Consider the following 21,042-nt stretch of genomic DNA (forward strand, 5'->3'; position numbering starts at 1 on the left):
CTTCACCTTAATTCTGGATGACATCACTTTGTTGGGTCCATATTCACTAAAGTTTACCGTCAAAAACATGTGATTATGTGGGCTGGAACCAAACTACGACAAAATGAAATATTCTCATTTTATTGCAATAAAAAGTGCTTCATATCACTTACTCGATTAACCATCACTTCACTGTGTTGTCTTATTTGAATTAGTTTACAGTATAAAACGGTGCATGCTGGACGCGTTGGTGGGGGCTTATGGGAGTTAGACTTTACTGTTTCGCTTACTTTTCATTAGGATTTGTTCAGGCTTGTCTGTAAGATATCTAATTAGTCCTTGGCCACAGGTTTGACAACTGTTTGCAACGTGTTCATTTACATTTGATATTCCTACCTACCATCATTCGATTTGCAGCTTCAGCACGACATGTCAAGCGTGGGCAGTTGAGTGCATCGGGTGGCACGCGATCTTTTGGTGGCCAGCCTCGCTTCCAAGGTGCGTTTCTGGGAGCCGCCGCAACGGCAATCAAAACAGTCGATGCATTCTCTGCACGTAACGATGACGCCAACGCAAGTGCCTACATGGCAAGTGGCTCCAACGGTGACGCCAAGGCAAGTTCTGCTTAACAAAGTTTGACACTCAGCAGGATCTCAGGGTGACATATTCAACCTGCTACATGCAGAGGTCTTGTAGAGCTATACTTCTAAGTTGGCTAGGAGAACAGTCTGCCTCATCCGCTATGCACGAGCATGACCAGAGCACGCCCAGAGCTTGGCTATTAATCCCGCAGGCAAGCTCAGCAGTGAGCTGATTACCAGTAAATTGCCGCATGACGTGGCACAGCCCCTATCTAGTAATATTTAGCATTACTATCAATCTTACCTGGATTCCCGTTTACGCTCACATCTACTCACGCATTTTAAAAAAAGTGTAGTTTATACGCCGTTCCAATATTCATTAATTAAACTCAGATGGCGGCACCTGGCCTGCTTCTTGCTAGGCGTTCTTCCGAGTAAGCCTTCCTCTTCTAGTCCCGAACGGGGTCGACCTTGATGGCTTTGCTCGTGAACCGTGTAAACGAAGGAGTCTCCTTTCTTTCCCGTGCTCGGGTCTCCTGCATTCGCCTTTGTGGAACCGATCAGCTTAGTTAGTTGATGAGTCTAGAGCTAGCTTTGCGGTCTGCATCAGCCGCATTAATTGCCCTACACAGAACACGCCCGTACTTGTTGACCCATACTGACTCCTTCCCCCTCAAGAGTGTTACTGGGTACTCGATGTCCAGTAACGCGATACAAAAAAAAAATCTCACAAACTAAACTCACTCTCGGTGCGCACACATGCGTAAACCGATTGTCATTTTAAACTCAACAGAACTTTAGTGATCTACTGCAAAATAGACGCAGTGACATATATACATATTGCACAAACGGTCCTCCGAAAGCAAACTCTCTCGTAATGCACAATGAGGAACGCACTCAGAATGAAGTCCATAGCGCGAGTCAGTTTGCACTAGCTTGAAACAGGGAACACGCATCGTGCATAGTTCTGCGACTTTTGTCTTAATTTCACCACACCACACGGACATTGTCCCAACACTTTATGCGCCGTCCAGGCCCCGCATAACACACTCAAAGAAAGTGATGGACCTAGCGCTATAGTTATATCTTAGTCCCGATGAATTGCACCAAGAAAAAAAAAACTTATAATGAACTTCACAAATGCTACCCTATCTTATCTACAAATTTATTCCTACACAATACATCTACTACCCCTAAAAGCAGTTCTACCACTTAGAGGCAAGCAAGTATCTCAATAACAACACAACAAAAAAATGTCTAGTATAACAAATAAGACATTTTCACATCATGCCGGAACTATTAGTCTGTTCAACTTACTTTAACATCACGCATAACACCTAAACGTGCGATGCAAACTACTGTACAGTCATTCAATTCATAGAAACTTCTTCAGTGGCTACATATAAACAACAACAACAAAAACTCAACCATATGAAACGGACAAAACATCCTATTTCCACCAAACAGTTACGATCACTGAATCCAATGATCGTTCAAGATGCGAAAGAGCATCAACAGTCTCTTTCAGAGCGCCCTAATTACGAACAATTTTGTTTCACATTCGCCTCTCATTCTATTGTGGACGCCTCCTGTTGCGACTGGTTCAGCTTCTCACTGAAAAATGCGACTGATGGTTCACATTCACCTATCGTTTGAGTGAGGCAACCTTTAATTGCCATTTCCGATGTGTCCATGGCGAAACAAAAGCTTTGCTGGGGTTGGTTGCCGTTAACTCAGAAAACAACGTCAAGCCCTATAACTCAGACTACCTGTGCCTCTACGTTTCACGGCAGCGTGTTCGACGCTCTTGAACCACCGTTACCGACAAATAACTGACTTTTCACTGAAAGCCTTTCAAAATGTCACCACTCTTTGGTAACATGCCATACCTAAACAATAAAAAAAAGCAAAACTTGGTAAAAAAAATACCTTCTCTCCACGGCGATTACATAAAAAAACTGTTTCAAAACTAAAAAAACAACCCAGAACAAAAATACCTTCAAATATCTGGTAGTTAACTCCTCTTAAAAGCTGACGTCTCAACTTCACCTTTGAGTCGCACACGCGATGGTCCTAACCTGACGAATTTTCTTTTCGAACAGGGAATACACCAGACGTAGAACTCTTTCATTCGACCGCTCAACTCCAACACTAGCCGCTTTTTAACGCACTTTCTCATTTTATTTTCTGGGAATTTACGACGGCAAGAGCTGTCGTGCTCTGACACTTTTTGTGGGCACGACTCTGGCCCTACTGACTGCTGTGACTGCTTCCAGTCCAACTGCGCCCAATCAGTTACCCTGACGTGCGTCCCCTTTTTCACCTGACGCCGCACATCGGCTAGTGGCTCCTCACGTTCCTTCTCTCCATCGAGAGCATTTCCATCGAACGGACTAAGCCACGCGCTGTCTACATTAATACATTCACAGCAACTTCTCAACTGCGCCTGCTGTACAAGTGATGCGAAATTAGTCGTTTGCGGCTCTCTTGCTCGGCCGTCCTGTTTCTCCACTGTGCGCTGCACAGCGTTAGAGCTAAGGCTAGAACCTCGAGGCACATGCTCTGGCTCCCTCATCGGTGAATACTGCTCCGGTGTAATGCACTGTCTTGAACAGCTGATATCTCTCTTATTACCCTCATTTAGATCACGTAGTGGCTTTTGCCAGTGATGACGAAGACACTCATAATCAGCGGGACTGAGCAATACCGACACACTTGTATTCAACTGATTGGTCACTACGCATCGCAATTTCACAGGCTGAGCAGGGCTTCCCGACGAGGTTGAAAGAGCTAGAGGTACGTACAGCAGACGTGCAGTAACACCATGACCAAAAGCGTCTGTAAACCTTATTGTGCCTCTCCTCTGGTCCAAAACTTCAGTGGACACTTCATTCTCTCGTACCACTGTTACATCCACACCTGTGTCAACGCGTGCAAAACAGGACTTGCTTCCCACGAGAATCTCAATCTGCGGATCCCTCATCAGCGAGTTTTGCACAATGGGGGAATGTCGTGACAGTGCAACTCGGCTTTCAAGTGGTCGCTTATTATGGGAAGCTACGCATTAAATTTCGGCTGCATTAGCAGCAGTCTCAGGTGAGAGCTTGTAATATCCCTGAAAGTGACCCTGTCTACCGCATCGAAAACAAACTGCTGAATTAGGGCTGAAGTTAGAACTAGCCGGTGGTTTGGCTGGCGATCTATAATTAAAATTTTCTGGCCCTGCATTGTGGTAGCTGCCCTGCCTGCCGCTGCCGAGGCTTTTTCCAAATTGGCGGCTACTTCCGCAATATCCCTGGGCCTCAACCAATCAATTACTTCCTGCTGAGTTACCAGTGAGCGGAGGTCATCTGGCATTAACTGTTTTAGCCTGTCAGCTATCAGCAACTCCTGAAGACCTTCGAATGTCTCCGCTTTTCTACTTGTAACGTAGTAAGTGAACACGGTCTCCAGGCGCGCCGTCACTTGGCTCCACGATTCATCTGCCCCTCGTTTGATTTCCAGAAACATTTGTCGGTATTCGGTCAGAGTCATCCTCAGCTCCTTTAGCACCCTCGACTTTAAATCTGAATACGGCATTACCACAGCTTCTGCCCGATTGGCAACGAACGTACGCATATTGTCAGTTAAGAATGGCAACAAAATCGTGCCCTGAATTTCTTCGGTCATGCCCAATGTCGCAAAAAGAGCGTCCGCATGTTTGAACGATGCTGGAAGCATCATCTCATTAGTGGGCATGTGTGCCAGGACTGCTTTCAGCTCTTTCGCGTACCGTGTGATACTAGAATGCTGCTTCTAGTTTCTCGGCTCCTCTGACAAGCCACGCGATGACCTCATTTTCTCTAGCTCAAGCTTGAGCTTTAACGCTTCTCTCGAGCTGCAACTCGCGGTTGCGATCCGATTCATCGACACTGCCACCTTCTATCACATCTCGATCTGAGTCCACCATCTTCCACCGTGTGCCTGAATGCAAGGGCATTCGGTAAAAGAAAATTATGGGGGCCCCGAGAAAGCGCGAAGCAGGCCTCACCTTGCAGTGATGCGTCGCCCGATGACCACGTTGGTAGGAACAGCGTCCGTCTCGTTACCAACGCTATGTTTGTGGCATAACGCAGCAAACTGATAGGTATTCTATTTCGAAGGATATGAAATGTCTTCATGCGGCCAATAGTGCGCTACACATGAATGCATATTCTCGATATGTTGCGTGTATCCTCCACCTCTTTTGCTGAGAGTTGTCTCTTTCCTCTTGTTAGAGCTGGCACAACAAGCTCTGCTACCCAATGAGCCACTTCTTTTTTAATCAAAAATTCTCTGTCGGGCATGACTGTATCACCATCTTGAAGCTTTTTAAAAAATTCAGATTTTAAGATAATTTTTTTTGTCTGATCCTTGCCCGCCCCAGCATTTAGACATAAAGCTGATTGCTCCACATGGTGTAATGCTGACTCAAAATTTAATGGTGTTTGAGCTTTTGTAATTTGAGTAGGTCCTTGGCCTTGATGAAAAGCCAAATGGCCTTTCAATACGTATTTCTGTGCAGTCAATGATGGCAATGCATTTCTGGTATTTTCTCTTTACTGTCATCGGCACCGTTCTGCTTTCATCCTCTCGTGAAGGCCAAATAATAAAACTCTGCAACTCTGATGTGAGTGCTCGCATGTTTCGTGACATTATTCTGCCTACCACAGGTGCAGACAAGCCAAACCTGTGACTCAGGTCTGTGTTCAAAAGTGAGAGCCTCAATATCATCAGCACAATAAGCACATCAGCTATAGTACACTTATCAGAGACATACAATTTTGAGTTGTCAAATAATGAAACAACAGATAAAAAAAGTGCGACGGTTTTGAGTCTCATGTAAATGCTGACACACTGCTCTGTGATGCACTCTGCTGAGAAGAGTGCTTTATTGGCTTTCTTTTCTGCTGTTTGAGCTTCTTCTTCACTGTCTTGCAGGTACTGTCTCAAAATGTCATTGTCCCGCACCAAACTTTCATTTCTGTTCTGCAGATCTTTTACTTTCCTCTCCAGATCTTGATACTTTGACTCTGAAACAAGCATGTGGCGAGCACAGTTATCATTTCAGAAAAAAGAAAGATTACCACAATACATGTAGCTATGTATACTTACTGCAAATGTAGCAAGGTACTGCTACAACTGTTGACTCGTTTTTCCCCGTGGCTACATCTGTGTCCAGCTCCATTGGCCATGTTTGTAGCGATGCTGTAAAATGTTTATGCTTAACGAATTGTATAACCTTTGATTCTTTTTACTTTCTTGTTGAGATTCTGGATCACTATCAGAAACTTGCCAAGGCTCTGCCGTAGAGTCTGAAGGAAACAGAGAAATATTAGATGTGCCACTGTAACCAAGGGCTGACTTTTGGCCTTGGTACAACATGTCTGAAGTTATTTAGCAGAGATTTTTCCTAGACTGGGCAAGATAAAGTGGCGCAAACATAGTGCCTGTGTGCGTCCCTTTGTCTTGTTCCATCTAGCAAATGTCTGAGCTAGATCACTTCAGACACTGTGACCAACTACGATGACTTCGACTAAACATCAAGCTTCTTACCACAAAAGGTGTCACTTATATGTGAACTGTCATGACCACAATTGTAGTCTGGATCAGGTGCTTCTGCAAAAGATGTTGGCGAGACCATCAAAATTAATGCATGCCCACACCTCAGTATTGAATGACTAAAATTGTAAATTTCAACGTGAAGAAGCTTGTAAATGACTCACGAGTTCCCCATGGTTCAAACTCTCAATGAACCTCTCTAGCAAGGGATCTTGATGCTGCACGTTGGAGACGGCTATGTACCACTCCCTTTCTGTCTTTTTTTTGTGCGCAAACAAGCTTGGCACATAATTGGGATGATGTGGGTTATCTGAAGGTTTGCCTGCATGAACATCGTTACGAAGTGAAGATTAATACAGTTGTACTCAAAGTATTGCTTATGACTGCGACTGCCATGTTGAATGAATGTTACTGAATATGTTCATGCACATAACCCGAACAAAAGTAGCATGATGGGGCTACAGAGTTCATCCATTGTGTCTGTTAGTATTGCCACTACAACACCGAACAAGAATGTAATGCTAACAAAAGCATGCATGTATTACTAATATTAGATATCAATAGACAAATAAGGGTATGAGGAACTAAATAGAGGTGACAGAAAATCGCCAGGTAGAGAAGTGTAAAATTTTAAATTCGGTAGGAGGGTTGAAGAAAGGAATATCAAAGAAGCGGAAAAAATGGGCCGGCAAAAAGCACAGTTCATATGCTAACTGGCACTGAAATTTACAAGGAGTAAGTGGATAGATGAGGAAAATTGAGAAGTGCACATACTCAACGTGGCAGGTCAGGAACATCTTTATACCTTCAACATATACAAAAAGCACTATGGGCCAATCTTTCTAAAAAAAAAATGCCTGATCTTGACCAACCTGTGCGTTTTATTTTAATAAAAAGATAAACTACCTAGTTCAGCAAGTTGTTTTTAAGTACAGCGAGAAACGGCGCAGAGTAAATATATGAAGTCATTAACGAGTTTCCAATCGTTATGGTAATTCGCTGCACACAAAGTAATGCGCCGCGTCGCTTATTCAAGCAATTGGAAAAATCGATCTTGAGGACTATTGTAAACACGGCTGCACAAAAGTATTATAGCACCGCGGACGAAGTTTTTATGCATGCCTGCAAGGCTTACGTAACCGCAGCTCTCCGTTAACGCGTGTGTGTGCTAGTGACAGCGAAAGCATGCAGCCCGGAGAGATGATAGAGCGTGCAACTTGTCCATTCATGAACAAGCTGCCCATCGAAGCCTCGAAGTCTTGACATCGAAGTAGGAGCAGCATGATGAAATGCCTTTCTGTTTGGTATGTCACAACAAGCGCAAGCAATTCGGAAAAGCATAGCCAAAATTGTCATTCCCTTTGAGGCAGTGAGATTGAAGGTACCATGCCATTAGTTCACACGGGCACATAGAAATTGTTTCGAAGCATCTAACACGTTTCAGTCAGATAAACATTGGTGAATGTGATGAATATGCGCAGAGGATCGCGTGTTAAGCTCTCCATACATGTGCGATGTGGCTGCGATACAAAACGGTTATAAGAAGAAATATGGAATAGGGCATAACAGTGATGAGCCTAAAATGTCACAGAAAGCAGAGCGCGCCAACGACTAAGTAACATAAAATCTCACCTGTGACGAAATGTTTGGCACACAACCGATGAGCCCGCGTCGGCGACCAGTTCGCCCGTTTTACGGCTGCAGCCCATTTCTGTCGACGGTCCTTGTCAAGTGGAAAGCGATAAAAACTTATGCTGCCTTTATTATGCCTTTCAGCTCATCCAACCACGACGCAGCTCGTCGGCATATTGGTTTTTTTTTCTCGTTGCTTTTTTCTCGTTGCATGTGACTATAAAATCGTGACCATTGAGAGGGTCGTGGGTACGCCGAGGCGATAAGTGAAAAAAACATGGAATTGAAAACCTTCAACAGTTTCGGGGAAGTCGAGCTCATAGGTGTGTTTGGCATATTTAAAAGTGTAAATGCGCTATTTCGAAGTGGTCGTAGCATTAAAGGAAGCTCTTGTCGGGCAACGTCTTGGTCTTTGTTGGGCAAGGCGATGGGAACCAATCGCTATTGATTGTGCTGTGGTTCTGACTGTGGCTCTGGCTGTAGCTTTGCTAATGCCGGTCATACTTCAATGTCAAATGCACTGGTTTCTGTCCTGTCTCCGGAAGTTGACTCGCACGTGTCTGGTCTAGAAAGCCAATGAGCATGTGTGCCAAGCGTACTGAAGGGTTGTATTCTCTACACAGCAGAAAGAGAATGACGATGACAGGGAAATTGCGAATAGATGTAATAACGTATGCTTAGCTGTGTACACAATGAGCTCACGTGTCATGCGTGTCATGCGTACATTGGACAACACGTGATACCGTATATACTCGCATAATGATCGCACTTTAAAAAAAATTGACTCCAACTTCCGGATGCGATCATTACGAGGAGTAAATTTTCCCTGAAAAAAATATTCCGAGCACTGAAAACGCAAAAAATTTGCTAATCAGAGTTCTTACGATAGCTATCATCAACATAACCAAAAATAAATGTAAATTAAGGCTTACTTTTGTAATAAAGGGCACGCATTACGCAGGAGCTACATAAATGGCACCCTGCCCTTTTATTTTTTACCACTGACCCCCTAACGTTTATTCACACTCTGAAGCGTCACTGGCGTCGGTGTTGTCGCTGCACGATTCCTTACCGGAACCGGCAGTGTCTTCACTGTCCCACAGACGGTCATCTTCTGTTCCGTCGAGCGCGTTGGAAATGCCAGGTCTTTTTGAAGCTCTTGACGACCACATCGTCCGAAATGGTACTCCACGCTTCGAGAATCCATAAGCAGAGGACTTCCGCGGACGGTCTCCTAATTTTGCCACTTGGCATGAAATCGTGGTCGCTCGCCACCATCCACTCTGTGTACAGCTTTCGGACGTTGTCCTTGAACGGTTTGTTCAGTGACACGTCCAGAGGCTGTAGCAGCGAAGTTAGACCCCCCAGGGATCACCGCGATTTCCGTGCGCCGCTCCTTCAGCTCGGTACGGACAATGTCAACGAGATGGCCTCAAAAGCTGTCCAGCACAAGAAGTAAAGGAAGCAGAAGCGCTCCTGCTCTTCGCCCTCAAACCGTCTTGATCCAATCGACCATGAGGTCTGCCGTCATGGCGGATGTGGATGCCACGGGAAATGTTTCCCTTCGGAACAGTTTCACGTTTCAGAATAACATACAGCGGCAGTTCCGCCCATCTGCCGTCACTGCGACCATCTTGGTGCATTGCTGCTTCTCCGCACCACACGTTTTCACGAGGACGCTTCGAGCACCTTTCTCGTTCACAGTAGTGCTTTGAGGCATGTCGAACGTCAACGGCGTTTGGTCGGCGTTGCCTATCTGTGACAGCAGGAAGCCGTTCTTCTGGCGTATTCTCTTGATGAACCCGTGGAAATCGATCACCTTGTTTCCATATGCGGACGGAAGTCGCTGGCACAACGACGTCCGCAGCCTCAGCGACAGCCCATTCCGCCGCATGAAGCGTGTCGTCTAGCCGTAACTGACGCGGAAGTCCTTTGTGGCTATTCCCAGCCTCCGAGAAACTGTGCGCGCCTGCATCCGTATCATGTCTAACGTCACTGCATAACCGTCCTTGCGCATCTCCTTCACGTATTCGAGGACTGCCTTTTCAATGTCAGGGAACGTGCCAGATTTGGGTCCGCGGAAAGCCCATCACGTGCCGTTTGTAGCCGTGAGCTTGTCGCGCTGTTTTTTCTAGTATAGGATCCAGGTTTCGTCAATGCCGAAATGTCTGCCGATAGTGCGGTTGCCGTGCTCTAGCGCGTAGTCAAGCGCCTTCAGCTTGAACGAGGTAGTAAAGCTCGCATACCGCCCCATGGGAAAACGGCGCTTCAACAGACGATCACAAAGAACACACACAAACACAAAAAAACGTGGTCTCGGGAAACAAAAACATTGCTGCGGGATGAACACAAGTCGACCAACAGGCGGCCGCCGCGGTAACAGTGTGAGATGTCAAAACAAACATGGCGACTGACGGAGCGAAGCGACCACATTTTTCTGTCTTCTTTTCGCCAGTTATGGAGGTTGTGAGTACGTCACATGCGTCAGAACAGTTTCTTCCATCTAAATAAGGAATGCTTTCTTTTAAATCAGTAAATTTACGGCATTAGCGTAGTGATGCCTGCTTTCAGATCACAGAAACAAATAGGCGCGTCAGGCCCCGGAAACTCTCAAGTTCAAGTGATCACCTGTAGGGGGCGAAAAAATCATTCAAGGCGCCCTACTTCCGCCCTACATTTTTTTTGTTTGATTCGCTTGCACCACATGATCCATTTTACAAAGTGCTGCACCTCGCCATTCGTTTCAGTGGCGCAGCAATAGCATCTTCTAAATCGTGCCATTCATTTCAAAAAGCGCCGGAGAGGTACAGCACCAAGACTAATTCATGACTTTCCTGTACCTTCTGCTCTGACGGCGTTGGTTTGCTGCAGCCGCACGCACAGTTTAACAAACAACATAGCATTAGACGTAGGTACTGTACCCACCTCTACAAATGCGGCGTGTTTTGCCAAGATATTTGCACCTCATTAAATTAAGCGAACGAAAATAAGGATTCCACCTTGTCGGCACCTTGTCATTCACTTGTGAAGCAGACTGCTGAACTCGTGCTGCACAAGTTTGAACTTCTCGTGCGCAGCTGTGAACCAGTTCCGATTGGTGCAGGTGAACTAAACTGACCCTTAAAAGATGGAAGCTTGAAAATATGTAAAATATGTTAACATAAGGTGTCAGAGCGAATGTTTCGACGAGAAGTCTTGTCTCCTGTGAGGCTACAATGTCATTTGTTTGGACCTTATTTATTTGAGCCCATATATTTCTGTTTAAATTAGGTTGTCGTAACTATAGTGTCTACCACTACAAAGTTAAATTCTGTGCACAAGGGTCACGAAAAAAATTTAGGAAATTGAACAGGTAGTTGAAACATACATGATCTTGACTTATCCACAGCCACACTGCAAGATGATACGTATTTCAAATCCTAACCTCTAAAAGTAGCTGGAAGAAAAAAACTTCAGCTTTCAAGCATAAGTATACTGAAAAAGTTTCATTTTCATTTCATTCATTTATTTATACTGTTAGCCCAGAAGTGGGCCGTTACAGGGTGGAAGTACAAACAATTATTTGCGAAAAAGAAGTACCGTACAGGTCTCGAGATAATTTCTCGGTATTATTGTGAGCAGCAACTCGAAGTAATACATAACAAGAAATGGGACACACATGCGATGCAATACATATGCGCAGAACAGCACATGACGCATTTGAGGCGGCACTTTTGCACCGCGCTGAAGATTTGAAAGACAACTACTGCAGTCTCATGAAACCAACAAAAAGTACACACGCACGTCACTGTTATTCAGGAAATAAACGTTTTAGATTCTGTTCAAATGATGTAAGCGAGGAACAACCAAATATAGACTCTGGCAGCATATTCCAATCTTCAATAGCACGTGGAAATTAACTGAACTTAAAGCAATCGTTACGTGGGACTAGGGGTGGTATGTACATATTATGGCGATGTCTGGAGTGTTCTTGTGTGTTGATTTGGAAGCAATCTGAATAGTTTAGTTTAAAATTATTATGAATTAACTGGAAGAGGAATTTCAGATGCTCAATCCTCGTCCTAAGTTCAGGACTATCCAGTCCAGCTTTTTTACAAAGTTCAGTACGTGAATGATGTCGCCGATATTTATTAAAAATAAATCTCGCACCAAGTCGCTGTATTTTTGCTATTTTATTGCAGTTTGCCTTTGTGTAAGGGTCCCAGACAATTTTAGAATATTTGATAATAGGTCTGACAAGGGTTTTGTAAGCAAGACACTTTATATCAGATGGGGCGGTATAAAGGTTACGTCTAAGGCTATACAGTGCCTTGGTAGCCCTGGAGCATACATTATCATTATGAGTGTTTCACCGGAGGTTGGGCGTGAACCATAACCCAAGATATTTATAGTTTTGTACACGCTTAAGGAAAGCAATACCAATCTGGTAGTTGTAATCTAGAGGTGCTTTCTTTGTAGTTATAGTCGTAAAAACTGTTTTTTTCTGTGTTCAAACTCATTTGCCATTCTTCGCACCAATCCTGTATTCTTTGAAGATTGTTGTTTAGATTAACTTGGTCATGTTCAGTCTTGATTCTGCTATAAACAACACAGTCGTCGGCAAACAACCTTATCGGGACCGTAACCCGGTTTGGTAGGTCATTTATATATAACAAAAATAAAAGGGGACCCAGCACGCTCCCCTGGGGAACTCCGGAATTAACTGCAACTGCTCTAGACTGTTTATTTTTTATTTGAACAAACTGCTGACGGCAGCTGAGATAGGATGAAAACCATTTTGTCAAGTGAATATGTTGAAACGTTTTGTTAATTTTAAACAGGAGCTTTGAGTGCGACACTTTATCAAATGCCTTTGCGAAATCCAAATATACCACATCAGTTTGACCACCAAGTAAACACAATAACAAGTGTGTAATATATGTGACCTTTATTTATCTAGCATTTGGACAGACTCACATCATGTACCACCAATTTATTTCAGGAGTGCTTGCTTGCAAAAGACTGCTCAAGTTCTATCGATATATCTAAGGAAAAAAGGGATTGTGCTCAGGGCTGAGCAGATAGTGTACTGTAAGAGCACCAACAAAGATGTACAAACAACAAAGTTGTACAATACATGCCTAAAGCTCATTTTCATAAAATTGGTGTTTTCGATTTGTAAGCACGCACCTCGTATGTGTTCCTTTAGCATACATGTTCGCTGCATACTGGACGAACCGGTCATTACCTGCGACGAGAAATTCTAGCTGTAGTAACTGTGTAACTTAACTCTGACAATAATTGTAGCAAGCCGGAAATATTTTTTAGGCCCATCACCTAAACACATATTATCTATGATATGGGCTCACGGGTGAGAAATAAAACTAGTGCCTACTCTGTCGACACGACGTGACATTGCACAATTGTGAAGTACTCAATGTAGCATTGCAGAGCGAAAAAAATCAGAAATGCACGCATCCGCAATTGATTATTTAACAAATTTAGCAAAACACATTGCTCTCACTGCGCGAGCTATCTATCGGCAATGTGCAAGTTTCCTTCCCGATTCCACATCATGCATTCACTTCACTTCAAGAGCAACACTACAGGGCAAACGCCGCGTCTGACGGCAGAATCGGACCCTTGTCCTGAAGCCATGCCATTAAACTCGAGCGCCGCAACACAATGAGAGCGACGTTCATTCAGCGATCTCGATGTTCAGTTATATGCATGTGCTTGTTAGCTTTCAAGAGTCGTTACACCTGGGTTGAAAGCTTTCGATATGTATGAGCGACTTGTTTTGTTCGAACCCGACTGTATACATTGATTGTACGGGCTTGGACACTCGCAATAAACGATGCAAACCCTACTTGATTGATGTTGTTTTCGCCAGTCGGGGCCAGCTAGGTCACCTGCCGATGATTACAGGCGCGAAGTGCGATTTAGCAACGGAAAAAAAAAACAGAGAAAGCGAGCAGCGCGAACCAGCTGCCCCCACCCCCCCCAAACTGCAGCAAAAAAATGCGTCTCTTTATTGATGATGATAGTACTACCAGCGCCATCTCGCCTCGCGATATTACAGTTCAGTACGCCGCCGCTACGCATTTGCATTATATTTTGATACAACAGCCCAAAGGTACAGTTACCATTCTCCAAACTGGTAGGCGTTCTGCGGGCGTGTTCAGCTGCCACAGACATAAAAGCACATGGCGGGCATTCAGTGAAAACTGCGGCATTTGCCCTTACTGCAATCCTAAATGGCACGTTTCCGCCAACGGTGGGTCAATATTAAGAACATGTTTGGTGCGTGCAGTTGGAGAGTTTCATTCGAGAGATAATAAAGGTGATGTCATCGGCTAGACTTGGCCCATGACATATCGATGCGACAAGTTCGGGGTGCGATCATTACGTGGGGAAAAGAAAAATTCGCATTTAGACAATGAAATTCACGGGTGCGATCATTAACGCGAGTGCGATCATTATATAAGGTAGTTCTAAACCATGCAGGTGTGTGAGGCCACTTTCGGTGAGAGTACAGCTGTTTGTTTTGAGAGCGGTTTCACAGCTCTTTTATCACCATAGAATATTTCGCTCCCAAAAGGATTAGACTTTCTACTTCAATACTGTGGATGACAAATGATTCATGAAGTTTTACTGAATTATAGCATTGATGATAATCCTGGCCAAATCATGTACGTCCCTGTCTAGACGATGTTTGGGAGCTGAATTCGCGGTCTGCCCAGCGTGCAGGAACCATGCAAAAATTCTCGCTACTACAAAACCTTGTTATCACTAAATTTTTCTCCCATACGTCATATGTGGTTTAAAGCACAACAAACACGACCATTTGCTAAACATCTGGTCTCGTAAGGATTTTTCACCTGAACAAAAAGAAAAAGAAGCATGCTGGGTTCTGCGTTCTGAAGGGCACCTGCATGAGCAGGGAGACTCTTAAAGGGACACTGAAGCAACTTTGTATTCGCGAATTTATGGCAAATTCAGACTGAGTGACCTCTTACAACTAGCCTATGACTGTTTTATTTCGGGATTTTTCATTGAACAATGGCGCTACAAACGAGGAAACTGTGACGGAGGAAACGGCTCCTCCCGGTGCGCACTGCGTGCAGAAGCGGAGCGTGGGGAGGATAAACACGTGGGGAGGTGAGGTCACCGTAAGTATCAAGCTGCGAAGCCGCCCGCGTCGCTCAGTCAGCTCAGCTTGTTTAATTCGGTATTGTGCCTTGTTTTTGCTGCCATCTGCTTCCCAGTGAAGCATCAGTTCTGCCGGTTCGTAGAGACTTTTTGCCATATTACACCGTTCTCCTGTTTAGAAAATTTCCGTCATCCGATATTCACTATTTGTGTTTTTGGGGTCAAAATGGACTAGGGAAGCCTAATCACTGCGTGGCATATGGCTTCCAATGCACTTGTGGTTGCGATCAGGTCGCTTTTCACAAGTTTCGTCAGAATCGCACAGTGGATGTCAAATGGGTAGCTGCAGTTAAAGGGCCAGTCAACAGGCTCCGAAACGTGCCAAAAAAGCTCGCGCATTGGCGTGACCAACCGCCTTATACGCGCAGTGACGTCAACTCGGTGATCGGCGACTTGACGTAGCACGCAGCTCGTCGATTGGTCTAAACCAAGTCTCAGCAAAGAGTAATGAAGTCAACGTCGCTGATCGTCGAGTTGACGTACGTCATTGCACATATAAGGAGGTTGGTCACGCGCAGGAAAAATGCGCGAGCTTTTCATGCACATTTCGAAGCCCGTTGACTGACCCTTTTGTAGAAATGACTAAACATGCGGAAGAGCCACCACGATATACAATCAAGCATGTGAGATGGAACTGCGCCGTAATTCTTTTTGTGTTTCCGCACCCGAGTAAGCTGTCGTAGCCACCACGAGTTGCCTTCGCGAAAAGAAAAACTGAAGCAAGGCTGTAAAACTGCTTATGTTCAATAGCAGCTCCTAGTTAATTATTGAGCACGCACTTACCGTAGGTGAGATCAGCTCACTGAGCTGTCTCGCTGCCGTGATGTTCCACAAACCATTCGCGAAATGGCTATAGGGTGTTCAGATTTCCGAAAGATCCGAAAAGACAATTTTTGTGGCTGGTCAAGATCTAGCGCGCCAAAGCGCAACCCATGGATCATTCGTGTTTCTGTGGCGTAAGTAATACCATTTCAGCCTTTCGATAGTTAAACCCTGAAGCGCTGTCACACGGGCACATTTTATCACGATCGAGCCTAATGCCACTGACTCTCTTATACCAGCTGCAGAACAATGCCAATCACTTTTTAAAAATTATATCTTCATCAGGCTTAATCGCGATCAACAGTACGCCGGGTGCAATGCACGTTCATTTCCAAGCTGTATATATGCGTATTTGACTCATTCATTTTGGATAGCTCCAAATGCGCGGTTCCCAATAGTTTGATGTACTCAAGATTCAATTGCACGAATATGTGCGCCTACGTTGTGTGCTTGTTGCTACCGGCGCCTTCTACTATTTGTTCTCGTAACATCACACATTGAAAACACGCATCCTGTCAGTTCATTGTCAAAGAATATTTCCTCGCTGTCCCAGTTTTTCAGAAAGGAGCCGACACAGTTTTAATTATTTCTTAATAACCGATTGACTGTGCCTGCTGCAACTCATCGACCGGCGATTCACTGGCCGGGTTAGCGGGGGCAAAAGGGCTTAGTTGGGCACATTGCCAGCTGCCTAGAATATGTTTATTTTCAACACACATAGTGGCTTAGCTCAGAGACGAATCACAAGGGAAGACTGAACAACACGAGCGCGGGCTCTCAACTGGTTGCTTTAGTCAAGCTAAACAGAAAAGCATTTGGAAGAAAACAGAACAAAACACGCACCCACAACCTATGCACGTGACAAAGAACAATATATGTAGCATCATTAGGTTTCTTCGAAATACGTCGGCTCTCGATCAACTAGTGCTATTGACGGTGCGCTAACACACGTATCACAATTTTTGTAGATAGCAAAAGCATCCGCTATTTCTGCTATGCATGTCTCAATGTGTTTCAAAACGGTGGTCATGTGGCGAAATAACGGGGTCTAGTGTTGGCGGCTCAGTGGGTGGACCAATTAGGGAACGGTGCATCTTTTGAAGAGCTATGGTGCTCACGCAGGTGGATATTAAGGCAGCGCCCTGTTCCACTCCCCTAAACCTTACCACATGACAGCAGAATAGAATAGACATTGTTGATATTGTTTCATATACAGTGAAACCTCGTTAAACCGTAGTCGGCCGGAGCTCGAAAAAAGTACGCACTAAACGGTAGTACTGCTTAACCAAAATTGCGCCAAGTCGCTCACTTACCTGTCAAAAAAAAAATACCTTCAGGGAGTGCTATGAAAGAACAAAAAACGTGAAGTTTTTATTAACTTCGCGTGACAAAGTCTGTAATCTTCATTTGACGACGCGGCGGCCAAGCAGCTATGACAGCGGCCACAAACTCACTTATGCTGTGAGCCAGCTTTTCCGCCAGCCCCCTCTTCTCGGCAAATACCCGCATGACACTGACGCAATGCGCAGCTTCGGCCACTGTCGCACCTGGATCCACCCGTGTTGTCGCTTTCCATGTCATCTTCATCACTATCACTTGGTGACACTTCGACAACCAATTACAATGGCTTCGTCGTGCATGTCCGGAGATGTCTGCACATCCCTGTCTGCGTCTCTGAAGTCGGGGAAGGAAATGCCTTCCGTTACGCCCTGCCGTTCCAGCACTTCAGCTAGCAAAGCTTCGCAAGCTTCGTCTACGATGTCCGAAGTCTGGTCGATGGTGTCACTGGCATCATCTGCGTCGCCCGCACACACACGTAAACCAGCACGCTTGAAGCAATTTTGAACTGTCGTTGCTTCAACCTGCTGCCACGAGTATTCGAGCAGGTGAATCGCGCCAATCAGGTCGATGGAAAATAATTTGCCACATTCAATGGCGAGAACAAATCTGCACAACAGATTCTTCTTGTAGAGCTGTTTTACAGCTCGATTGATGCCTTGGTCCAAGGGCTGGGCAATCGCTGTTGTGTTTGGTGGTAGAAACGCCGGCTTCACAGCCGTCAGGTTGTCGAGGGCGACGTTTGCCGAAGCGTTGTCTAAAATAATAAGAACTGTTCTGTTCTTAGCCGCAAAACGACGATCGATGAGGCGCACATACTCCTCAAAGAGTTTTGCCGTCATCCATGCTTTGGTGTTGCTGCGATAGATGACCCCTGATGTCAACCGGGTGCCTTTGAAACATCTAGGCTTCGCCGACTTTCCAATCACGTGGAGCGGAGTTTTGTAGGTTCCAGTCATGTTTACGTAAAACGTTACTTATACTCTGTCTTTTGTATGCTTGCCGCTGGTGCACGTCTTGCCTTTGAACGCGAGCATTTTGTCTGGTAGCAGCTTAAAAAATAGCACCGATCCATCCATATTAAAGATGTCAGCAGGTTCGTAGTCTTCCAAGATGTTCTTCAGCTGACCATTTTGCCACTGCTCCGCGCCATCCACGTCAACAGCAGCACCTTCTCCCGAAACAGTCCTCGTGGTAATGCCGTACCTCGCCCGAAATCTGGCCAGCCAGCCATTGCTGCACATGAAGTTGTCATGGTTGAGCTGCAAGGCAAAAACCAGGGCCTTCTCCACGAGCAGGGGTCCGCTGATAGGCAGATTTTTTGACCGTGCAGCTTTTAGCCACTTTTCCAGCGCGTCCTCTACATCTGAAAACACCGAATCGCGTAGCCGGCACCTTTTCGCAGTTGCAGCAGCATAGCCGAGCAACTTCTCTCTAGAATTCCAAATTCCACACACCGTGGTTAACGGCAGGTCCTTTTCGCGTGCGAGCGCCGATCTTTTCGTGCCACTTTCAATAGCACGAATTATATCCAATTTCTCCTCTATTTTCAGCACTCGATACTTTTGTCCCAGCTTCGGCATGACGCAAGTACGAAGCAGCGCAAGCACACATACACAACACGTGAAAACCGACGCGAGAGCTGTACGGCACGGATCAACCAGAGAACACCTATGCACGGCGCCAAAGGAACAAAGAAAGCAAAGCAAGCGCACACCGTGTTTGCGTGTTTGTGCAAAGCCCCATCGTGTTGACAACACCAGAAGCCTAGCCGGCCGAGTGCTTCTTGTTGCAGAAAAATCCAAGAAATGGCGCTCACCAACACAACCGCCATCATCATCAACACAAACAAGCGAGGCGCGTTTCGATTTCTGGGGCTTGCTGTTCTGTCGGGATGCCCAGTGGGGGACGACATGCCGCAGCGAGTGCGCAAAAAAAATTGGAAAAACTAGTTATTGATGATACATGCACGATAAGCTGGTACGGCTTATGTGGATACAAAATGCATTATGTTCAATGGCCGCCGAGTCGGGGATTTGACTTCACTACTTTTAAAACGAAACTACTGCTTACGCAGGTACGGTTTAACGAGGTTTCACTGTATTACAGTACAGCATTTAGCGTTAGCCTTTTGCATGGTATATTATTCACTGAATAGAGATAGTTGTCCCAGTTTTTTTACTGTTGAATGGCGCATTATCTCGGCTTTTCGAAACATGAAGTCGCAGAAAAAACCCGCTTGTCGCGGCCACACCAACGGGCTTGTTTTCTTTGCCACATCCTGGCAAACAAGGTCAAGCAGAATTCATCAAGACATTGCTCAGTGTGTAAGGCACAGAGAAAAGTTCGAGATCATATGGAAGTGTCACAATCTGCACTTTCTTTTCACACCCCTGTGTGCTGTTACAGACTCTGAACATTTTCACACTCCAAAGTCATACTGAAGCACCTATGTAGTCAAGCCTTGTTAAGCAAATACAGGGCTTGACTACATAGGTGGTGCATAGAGAGGGCACGGCACACATCCGATGAACAACATGCCTAAGATTTTGCTTGCACCTATGCAGGTTATGCTGTGTCTTTCTGCCTTCACATTGCCGTACTGCCTCGGAACTGCTATCGTTCTAACGGACGGACAGCGAGACGAGACTGGGATTTATCTACCGGCGAATACGCAGTCACGGTGCATTACGTCATCGGCGGCGGATATACTAAAGGACCAGCACAACAGCAGATTCTTCAGAGGGCACGGCACGCAACTGACAAACAACATGTTTAAGATTTTGCTTGCACTTATGCAGGTTGGTTACTTTACGAATGTTGTTTGTTATAGAAGTGACGATCAATTTTTGTTACTAGTGCCATGCCCTGGCAGATGTTTCAGAATTCTTTGTCATTGCTGTACAACGATTTCAATCCTGCTGTCGGGCGATGTGGAGAAAAACCCTGGGCCCACTAATACTCAAATGCTACAAGCTATTCTAGACAACCAAGGGGCTTCGGACCGTAAAATGGACGCACTAAAGAAAGAAATCAATGCATTGAATGCTAAAACTAAAAAATTAAGTGGCTATCTTACGCTAATACAGGAAATGAATAAACGAATTGAGATCCTAGAGCATATCGTGCAGGAACAAGCTGCTAAACTTGCAGATTATGAAAACCACAGTCGACGCAATAATCTTTTGGTTTTTGGTGTTCCTGAAAGCAAGGGAGCTTCAGCTGTTGATTTGAAGAAAGTCGTGGTCGATGCGATCTTTAACGAAACCCTTGGTATATATATTCAAACGATTGAAAGAATCTATCGACTCAGTAAGGAAAAACCTGGGACAGATAGGCCCATAATCAATCAATCAATCAATCAATCAATCAATCAACTTTTATTTCTCATAGAGAAATATGGGGGTGACGGAAAAAAAGCCGCAGTACTGCGGCTTGACAAAGCTCCGGCCCCCTACAAAGTCCAACAGTAACAATGATCAACCACACAAAAATTGATTTTGCTGGAAAATAAAACATTTGATTTGAATGCACATTGACAGGAAGAGGCAAATGTAGCGATTTCTAGGAGAAACATGGGAGGACTTGGTCTTTATACATCATTATACATAGTAATACACATTCATAAGACTTATGGAAAAAAGGACAAAAAAGAAAAACACGAACAGTTGTAGGTAATGATTACGTGTACAACAGAAGTTGATAAATAATCCAACAAAAAAAACTGCAAAGGCAATAAATCAGTATTACACTGAGAACATAAAAAAAACGTTAAAAAACATGCCGTAGTCATTGGTAAACGACATGAACGTAACAGTCATTTGAACGAAATCTAAAACAGGTAGTAGTTACCAACACTGAGCACATTTCTCTAGTATGAGAAATGTTATAGCCTCGGTTTATTATGTGGACCATGATA

General features: G+C 44.8%; 2 long non-coding RNA genes across 2 annotated transcripts in view; one reads left to right on the plus strand and one right to left on the minus strand.

Moving 5' to 3' along the window:
- The window catches only part of LOC142803506 (uncharacterized), a 101,317-nt gene extending 80,903 nt beyond the window's left edge, over positions 1-20,414 (plus strand). Inside the window, exon 3 of the long non-coding RNA XR_012894146.1 lies at positions 19,691-20,414. This is a non-coding gene — a long non-coding RNA (uncharacterized LOC142803506). The remainder of the gene's footprint in view (positions 1-19,690) is intronic.
- Positions 5,700-6,457, minus strand: LOC142803505 (uncharacterized). Its single transcript, XR_012894145.1, has 3 exons — positions 6,305-6,457; positions 6,135-6,197; positions 5,700-5,893 (listed from the first exon to the last, which is right to left on the minus strand). It is a non-coding gene; the product is annotated as an uncharacterized LOC142803505 (long non-coding RNA).
- Positions 20,415-21,042: the final 628 nt, after the last annotated feature.

Source organism: Rhipicephalus microplus, chromosome 3 (genome assembly GCF_043290135.1).
Source record: "Rhipicephalus microplus isolate Deutch F79 chromosome 3, USDA_Rmic, whole genome shotgun sequence".
Classification (NCBI taxonomy): Eukaryota; Metazoa; Arthropoda; class Arachnida; order Ixodida; family Ixodidae; genus Rhipicephalus; species Rhipicephalus microplus.